Source organism: Saccopteryx leptura, chromosome 11 (genome assembly GCF_036850995.1).
Source record: "Saccopteryx leptura isolate mSacLep1 chromosome 11, mSacLep1_pri_phased_curated, whole genome shotgun sequence".
Lineage (NCBI taxonomy): Eukaryota > Metazoa > Chordata > Mammalia > Chiroptera > Emballonuridae > Saccopteryx > Saccopteryx leptura.
In genome coordinates, this window is record NC_089513.1 from 62,109,190 (window position 1) to 62,118,426 (window position 9,237).

Below are 9,237 nucleotides of genomic sequence, written 5' to 3' on the forward strand. Positions count from 1 at the left end.
AAAGGCAATATGTCATCATTTCTTATGGCTGAGTAGTATTCCATCTTATATATGTACCACATCATTCATTCATTTATTGTGAGAGAGATAGAGATAGAGGGACAGACAGACACGAAGGGAGATGAGAAGCATCAATTCGTTGTGGCTCTTTAGTCTCTTTAGGTGTTCATTGATTGCTTTCTCATATGTGCCTTGATGGGGGGGAGGGAGCTACAGCAGAGCAAGTAACCCCTTGCTCAAGCTAGTGACCTTGGGCTAAGCCAGCGACCTTGGGGCCATATCTATGATCCCACGCTCAAGCCAGTGACCCAGCAAGCACTGAAGCTGGTGAGCCCACGCTCAAGCTGGATGAGCCGTTGCTCAAGCTGGCGACCTTCGGGTTTTGAATCTGGGTACTCTGCATCCCAGGCTGATGCTCTATCCACTGCACCACTGCCTGGTCAGGCAGTACCACATCTTCTTTATCCAACCCTTTTTCGAGAGACACTTCGGTTGTTTCCATGACTGGCCCCTAGAATAATGCTGTGATGAATATGGGGTTCTATGTGTCTTTACATACCAATATTTTCAAGTTTTGGGGGTAGATACCCAGGAGAAGCATTGCTGGGTCATATGGTAGTTCTAGTCTTAGTTTTTTTTGAGGAACCGCCACGCTTTCTTCCATAATGGCTGTATTAATTTGCATTCCCATCAGCAGTGAATGAGGGTTCCTTTTTCTCCACAGCCCCTCCAACACTGGTTATTACCTGTCTTGTTGATACTAGCTAATCTAACATGTGAGGTGGTAACTCAAGGTAGTTTTAATTTGCATTTCTCCAGCAGTGTAGATGAGCATTTTTTTCGTATGTCTATTGGTCGTTTGTATGTCTTTTGGGAGAAGTGTCTGTTCTGGTCCTCTCCCCATTATTATTATTTTTGTGTGTGTGTGACAGACACGTAAAGGGACATATATAGGGAAAGACAGACAGGAAGGGAGAGAGATGCGAAGTATCAGCTCTTCATTGCAGCACCTTAGTTGTTCATTGATTGCTTTCTCATATGTGTCTTGACGGGGTGGGGGTGGGGCTGGCGGGGGGGTGGCTATACCAGACTGAGTGCCCCTTTACTCAAACCAGATGAACCCGCACTCAAGCCAGGGACCTCGGGTTTTTGAACCTGGGTCCTCCGCATCCCAGTCCGACACTCTATCCACTGCGCCACCACCTGGTCAAGCTATTTAAGTCTTTGATCCATTTTGAATTAATTATTGTGTATGAAGACAAACTGTAGTCAAGTTTTATTCTTTTGCATGTGGCTTTCTAATTTTCCCAGCACCATTTATTGAAGAGGCTTTCTTTTCTCTATTGTGTGTTTTTGGTTCCTTAAAGATTATATGTCCACATATATATGGTTTTATTTTAGGGCTCTTGATTCTGTTCCATTGGTCTGTATGTCTGTTTTCTACCAATACCATGCTGTTTTGATTATCATGACTCTGCAGTATACCTCTGGCTTCATTCTTTTTTCTCAGGATTGCTTTAGCTATTCAGGGTCTTTTATGTTTTCATACAAATCTGGTGATTTCTTTTGTTCTATATCTTTAAAAAATGACATTGGAATTTTAATGGGGTTTGCATTAAATTTGTATATTGCTGGTTAATATTTCCATTTTTACTATGTTGATTCTTCCAATCCTTGAACATGGAATTATTTCCACTTCATTGTGTCTTTCTCAACTTCTTTCAATAATGTTTTGTAATTTTCAGTATATAGGTCCTTCGCATCCTTTATTAAGTTTATTCCTAGGTATTTTACTTGTTTATTTATTTTTGGTTGCAATTGTAAAAGAAATTGTTCTTTTCTTAGTTCATCTTCTGAAATTTCATTATTTGCATATGTGAAAACAATAGACTTTTGTATATTGATTTTGTATTCTGCAACTTTATCGGTTTATGTTTCTAATAGCTTTTCAGTAAAGTCCTTGGGGTTTTCGATATACAGGATCATGTCATCTGCAAAAAGTAATACCTTTACTTCTTCTTACCGAACATGGATGCCTTTTATTTATTTCTCTTGCCTGATTGCTCTGGTTAAGATTTACAGAACTATGTTGAATAAGAGTGGAGAGAGTGAGCAGCCATGTCTTGTTTCTGATTTTAGAGGAAAAGCCTTCAGTTTTTCACCATTTAGTATGATATTAGCTGATGGTTTGTGATATATGGCCTTTAGTATGTCGAGGTACTTCTGTGCCCATTTATTGAGTGTTAGACATAAATGGATATTGTATCTTATCGCATGCGTTTTCTGAATCTATTGATAGGATCATATGATTTTTGTTCTTTGCTTTGTTGATGTGGTATATTATGTTGATCAATATATGAATGTTGAACCATCCTTGTGCACCTAGAATGACTCCCACTTGATCATGATGTATAATTCTTGTAATGTTGTATTCGATTTGCTACTATTTTAAGATTCATTAGCAATATGGTACATAGTTTTCTTTTTCCTTTTTTTTATTATCCTTCCCAGGTTTTGGTATCAGAGTTATATTGACCTCATCCAATGTGTTAGGGAGTATTGCTTCCTCTTCTACTTTTTGGAAGACTTTGAGAAAGACAGATACCAAATCTTCTTTGAATGTTTGGTAGAATTCACTAGTGTAGCCATCTGGTCCTATTTTGGGGAAGGTTTTTGATAGTTGTTTCTATTATTACCTGTTCATGGGTCTACTTAAGTTTTCCGCTTCTTCGTGACTCAGTCTAGAATGATTCTATACTTCTAGGAATTTATCCATTTCTTCTCATTGTTAAATTGGGGGACATATAATGTTTCATAGTATTCTAGTATGATCCTTTGTATATCTACGATATCTGTGGTAAATTTTCCTCTTTCATTTTGAGTTTTGTTTAGATGAGTCCTTTCTCTTTTCTCCTTAGTGAGTCTACCCAAGGGTTTGTAAATTTTATTGATCTTTTCCAAGAACCAGCTTTATGTTTTATTTTTTTCATACATTTTTTGTTGTTGTTCTCTATTTCATTTAGTTCTGCTCTAATTTTTACTACTTCCTTTCTTCTACTGACTTTGAGTTGACTTTATTCTTCTTTTTCTAGTTCATTAAAATGTGATGTTAGGTTGTTTACTTGGGATCTTTCTTGTTTCTCAATGTAAGCCTGTAATGATATAAACTTCCCTCTTATTGCTGCTTTTGCTGCATCTCAAAATATTGATGTATCATGTTGTCCTTCTCATTTGTCTGTATATATATTTTGATCTCTGTTTTTATTTCTTTGACCTAGTAATTTTTTTAAAGTATGTTGTTTAATTTCCACATTTTTTTAGGTTTCTTTACTTCCTTTTTACAGTTGAATTCCAATTTCAAAGCCTTATGGTCAGAAAATATGCTTGGTATTATTTCAATCTTGAATGTGTTGATGTTAGTTTTGTGGCCCAACATATAGTCTATCCTTGAGAATGTTCCATACATACTGGAAAAGAATGTATGACCTGATGTTCTGAGATGAAATGTTCTGTAAATGTTTATTATGTCCATTTGGCCTAGTGTGTTGTTTAAGACTGATATTTCTCTTTTTTTTTTTTTTTTACAGGGACAGAGAGAGGGATAGATAGGGACAGACAGACAGAAATGAAGAGAGATGAGAGGCATCAATCATCAGTTTTTCGTTGCGACACCTTAGTTGTTCATTGATTGCTTTCTCATATGTGCCTTGACCTCGGGCCTTCAGCAGACCAAGTAACCCCTTGCTCGAGCCAGTGACCTTGGGTCCAAGCTGGTGAGCTTTTTGTTCAAGCTAGATGAGCCCGCACTAAAGCTGGCGACCTCAGGGTCTCAAACCGGGGTCCTCCACATCCCAGTCTGATGCCCTATCCACTGCGCCACCGCCTGGTCAGGCAAGACTGATTTCTTTATTGATTTTCTATTTGGATGATCTATCTAAAGCTGTCAATGATTTGTTTTCTGTCAAGTATGATTGTGTTTTTGTATGTTTCTATTTTTAAATCAGTTAGTAGATGTCTTGTATATTTTGATGCTCCCTGATTCGGTACATATACGATAAGAAGTGTTATATCTTCTTGATATAATGTCCTTTATCATTATGAAATGTATATCTTTGTCTCTTGTTACCTTTGTTATGTGGAAGTCAGCATTGTTAGATAAAAGTATGGCTACATCTGCTTTTCTTTGGGAATTATTTGCTTGGAGAATCATTTTCCAAACTTTCACTTTGAATCTCCTTTTGTCCTTGCAGCTTAGATGTGTCTCTTGCAGGCAGCATATGGTTGGGTTTTGCTTTTTGATCCAATCTGCTACTCTGTGCCTCTTGATTGGTGAGTTCAGTCCATTTACATTTAGGGTAATTATTGATGTTTAAGAATTTCCTATAGCCATTTTGTTTTGCTTTCTGGTGGCTCTGTGTCTTGTTTGGTTCATCTCTTTTGTGTTTCTGTCACTTTTTTTGTTGGGTGGTATTTCATACTTCTTTTCCTTATTTCTTCTTCTTCTTTTTTTTTTTATTTACATAATTAAATTTAACAGGGTGACATTGATTAACCAGAGTACATAGATTTAGAGAAAACATCTTTACATCATTTGGACAGTTGATTATGTTGTATACCCATCAGCTAAAGTCAAATCATCCTCTGTCACCCTATATTTTCTTTCTGTTTATGTTCCCCTAACCCCCTCATTGCACTGTTTCTTCTTTATTTAAGCTATTTGTTTCAGTAGTGGCTTTTTCATGGGTGGTTACCCTTAGGTTATTAGGAAATATTTTCATATTTACAAGAGTCTATCATCTTATGAGTGCTTCTACACTCCATCCTCCTTTGCTACTGGAGATCTTTATCCTCTCCAATTTTATGTTATTGCTGTCACATTATTTTTCTTTTTTGTAATCTTTTTGGAGATTTTACTTGTAGTTTTGATTTGTTTTGTTCTTTGTATCTGGTCGAATAGCCCCCTTGAGTATTTCCTGAAGTATAGTTTTCCTGGTGATAAATTCCCTCAGCTTCTGTATGTCTGTAAAAGTTTTTATTTTTCCTTCATATCTGAAGGACAACTTTGATGGATATAGTATTCTTGGTTGGTAATTCCTTTCTTTTAGTACTTTGAATGTTTGGGCCCACTCTCTTCTGGCTTGTAGAGTTTCTGCTGAGAAGTCTGATGATAACCTAATGGTCTTTCCTTTATATGTTATGTTCTTTTTTTCCCTAGCTGCCTTGACGTTTCTTTCCTTGTCATTGATTTTTGACGATTTTATTACAATGTGCCTTGGAGTAGGTCTGTTTGGGTTGTGGTAAGTCGTTGTTTTGTTTGCTTCTTGGATTCAAGGCTCTCACTCTTTCCATAGGTTTGAGAAATTCTCATCAATTATTTGTTTGAATTGGCTCTCCCTTCTCTTCTCCCTCTCTTCTTCTGATATACCCATTATTCTTATATTGCCCTTTCTGATGAGTCAGACAATTCTTGTAGGACTCTATCATTTTTTTAAATTCTTTTAAAGAATTTTATTTAGAGGTGGGACAGAGAAAAAGAGAGAGAATGAGAGATAAATAGAGAGAGAGAGAGAGAAGGGGGGAGGAGCAGGAAGCATCAACTCCTATTTGTGCCTTGACCAGGCCCAGGGTTTTGATCTGGTGACCTCAGTGTTCCAAGTGGATGCTTTATCCACTGTGCCACCACAGGTCAGGCCTTTTTTGATTATTATTTTTCTTTTTCTTTTTTTTTTTTGTATTTTTCCAAAGCTGGAAACGGGAAGAGACGGTCAGACAGACTCCCGCATGCGCCCGACCGGGATCCACCTGGCACGCCCACCAGGGGTGACGCTCTGCCCACCAGGGGGCGATGCTCTGCCCCTCTGGGGCGTCGCTCTGCTGCGACCAGAGCCACTCTAGTGCCTGGGGCAGAGGCCAAGGAGCCATCCCCAGCGCCCAGGCCATCCTTGCTCCAAGGGAGCCTCGGCTGCGGGAGGGGAAGAGAGAGACAGAGAGGAAGGAGGGGGTTGGGGGTGGAGAAGCAAATGGGCGCTTCTCCTATGTGCCCTGGCCGGGAATCGAACCCGGGTCCCCCACACGCCAGGCCGACGCTCTACCGCTGAGCCAACCGGCCAGGGCCTATTTTTCATTCTTAAGTCTCTCTTCTTCTCTCTGTAGCATCCGTAATTGCCTCTCTTCAATGTCATCGATTCTGTCCTCCATCTGGCCTATTATATTAGCTAAACTTGCTAACTCATTTTTCAGTTCATATATTGAGTTGTTCATCTCTGGTTCTCTTTTTAAAAGTGTCAGCCTGACCTGTGGTGGCTCAGTGGATAGGGTGTGGACCTGGAAACGCTGAGGTCACCAGTTCGAAACCCTGGGCTTGCTGGGTCAAGGCACGTATGGGAGTTGATGCTTCCTGCTCCTCCCTGCTTCTCTCTCTCACTCTCTCCCTTTCCCCTCTCTAAAATGAATAAATAAAATCTTTTTTTAAAAAAAGAAATAAATAGCCTGACCAGGCGGTGGCACAGTGGATAGAGAGTCAGACTGGGATGTGGAAGACCCAGGTTCAGGACTGCGAGGTCGCCAGCTTGAGCGCAGGCTCATCTGGTGTGAGCAAAAAAAGCTCACCAGCTTGGATCCAACGTCACTGGCTTGAGCAAGAGGTTACTCAGTCTGCTGAAGGCCCACGGTCAAGGCACATATGAGAAAGCAATCAATGAGCAACTAAGGTGTTGCAACAAAAAAAAAAACTGATGATTGATGCTTCTCATCTCTCTCTGTTCCTGTCTGCCTGTCCCTATCTATCCCTCTCTCTGACTCTCACTCTGTCTCTGAAAAATAAAAATAAAAATAAATATTTTTTTTAAAAAGAAAAATAAATAAATAAATAAAAGTTTCAGTCTACTTGGTGAAGGACTCATTTTGTTCATTAATTTGGTTTTTGAGCTCATTAAATTGCTTATCAGTATTTTCTCATATCTCTTGAGTATTTTTACAACTTTGATTTTGAATTCTCTATTATTTCACTCCAGAGTTTCCATGTGATTGAGATTGCTTTCTGGAGATTTTTAATTTTTTTTTTCTTAACTTTGTCCTCTATCTTGTGTAGACATGGTATTCAATTTCTTCTTCCTTAATGGCATTTGAGAGTGGTATTGTTAAGAACTCTAACAATAACAACAACAAAAAACTAAAAAAATGAAAAATAAGAATGAAAAAGACAATAAAAATAGAAAAATAATGACAAGTAAAAAAGAAAACTATAAGAAACAAAGCACAAGCCCTGGCCGGTTGGCTCAGTGGTAGAGCGTCGGCCTGGCATGCAGAGGTCCCGGGTTCGATTCCCGGCCAGGGCACACAGGAGAGGTGCCCATCTGCTTCTCCACCCCTCCCCCTCTCCTTCTTCTCTGTCTCTCTCTTCCCCTCCCACAGCGAGGCTCCATTGGAGCAGAGATGTCCCGGGCGCTGGGGATGGCTCCTTGGCCTCTGCCCCAGGCACTAGAGTGGCTCTGGTCACAGCAAAGCGATGCCCCAGAGGGGCAGAGCATCGCCCCCTGGTGGGCGTGCCGGGTTGATCCCGGTCGGGCACATGCGGGAGACTGTCTGACTGTCTCTCCCCGTTTCCAGCTTCAGAAAGATACAAAAAAAAAAAAAAAAGAAACAAAGCACAAAACCCCAAAACAATAAAAAACAAACAAAATGCCCACAAAAAAATAAGACTAAAAATATAAAAATTAAATGAAATTCAAAAGAGAAAAAAAGATCTTAGTTTGGAAAGGTTGTTCTATTTTCATCCAGTAGTTGGTGCTGTATTATAAGTTTGAGCTCTGTGAAATTCCTGGCCTGACTCTGCTGAGATGTTGCTGTTGCAATGATGTTTGGGGCTACAGTTATGTTTCTGGGTGGGGCATGTTGTGAGGGTTTGAGACCTTTATGGCTTTATGGCTTTAACATTGGCAATCTCAGGCCTCTGGGCACTCCTCCCCACCTCTCAGCAAACCAGAGGACCAGACATGGAGTGTGGGAGACTGCGAGTTGACAAAAGTTTTCGCAGTTTAAGACTTAAGCCAAAAGGATAAACTCTTTCCCACAAATCTGTGATTGTTGGATTAAGTTGCTAAAGGTTATGCCTTTCTCCACACCTCTGTGTTAGCTGTGTTTTCACTCGTCCTATTCCCCATGTCCCTTGAAGAGACTGGAGGCAGTTTTCTTTTTACCCTTTGTTTTCTGAAGTTAAGATGTTATACATGGTTGAGGGTTTTCTGCACTGGGGAGAATTCTTAGGTTGCCTCAGAAATGTGACTTTTTATCTGAGCTCTCTTTGATTTGCAAATGACTTTGCTTTACACTATAAAAATAAAGCTTTTGGGAGTGCAGGTGCTTTTGATAGGCCATAAGACCTCACGATCCTATCCTTTTTCTTTCTGTGTTTATTTTCTAATCCTCCACTGTTCCCAATGAGACCTACAAAATTATAAGTCACACTGGCTCATGACAATGGAGCACCTCTGTTCTTCTGGGGAGAGAGTGTCTCTGGAGAGACACTGTGGGGTCTGTCTCTGCTACTCTCTATACCCCACAAGGTGAGGGTGGTGTGATCTGGGAGGCTGGCAGGGCTGCACTTCGGTTTTCTAAGTCTCTGCACCAAGTGCGGGCTGCTAGCAGACCACAGGAACACTGACTATGACCCCTCATTCTACCATCACTTTGGCTGAGTATCTCCCACTGTGTCCCTCAATCTAACTGCTTTTCCTGGCGGAGGGAGACCCAGTCACTCCAGGCTTCTCCCCTCTTTGGAGAACCTGCAAACAAAACCCAGACAGTCTGAGCTTCCCTCCTCTCCAGAGCCCCTACAAGCAAAAACCTAGACAGTCCGGGCCTCTCTCTGGAGCTGATCACGAGTGTGTTTTATCTTCTCCCCCTTCTCAATCCTTCCCACCTTTAGTCCGTTTGGTGCATGGATCTTTCAGGCACACCTGTGAACCCAGCTGGGATTCCTTTGCTGCATTATAGTTGTTCAATTTGTTGAAATTTCAAGGGAAGATATCAAGAGTATCTCTCACGCCACCATTACTCTGACAGCATTCCTAGTTATATCTTTTTATAATAAACCTGTAATCGCCTGACCAGGTGGTGGCGCAGTGGATAGAGCATCGGACTGGGATACGGAGGACCCAGGTTTGAGACTCAAAGGTCGCCAGCTTGAGTGCAGGCTCATCTGGTTTGAGCAAAGCTCACCAGCTTGGACCCAAGGTC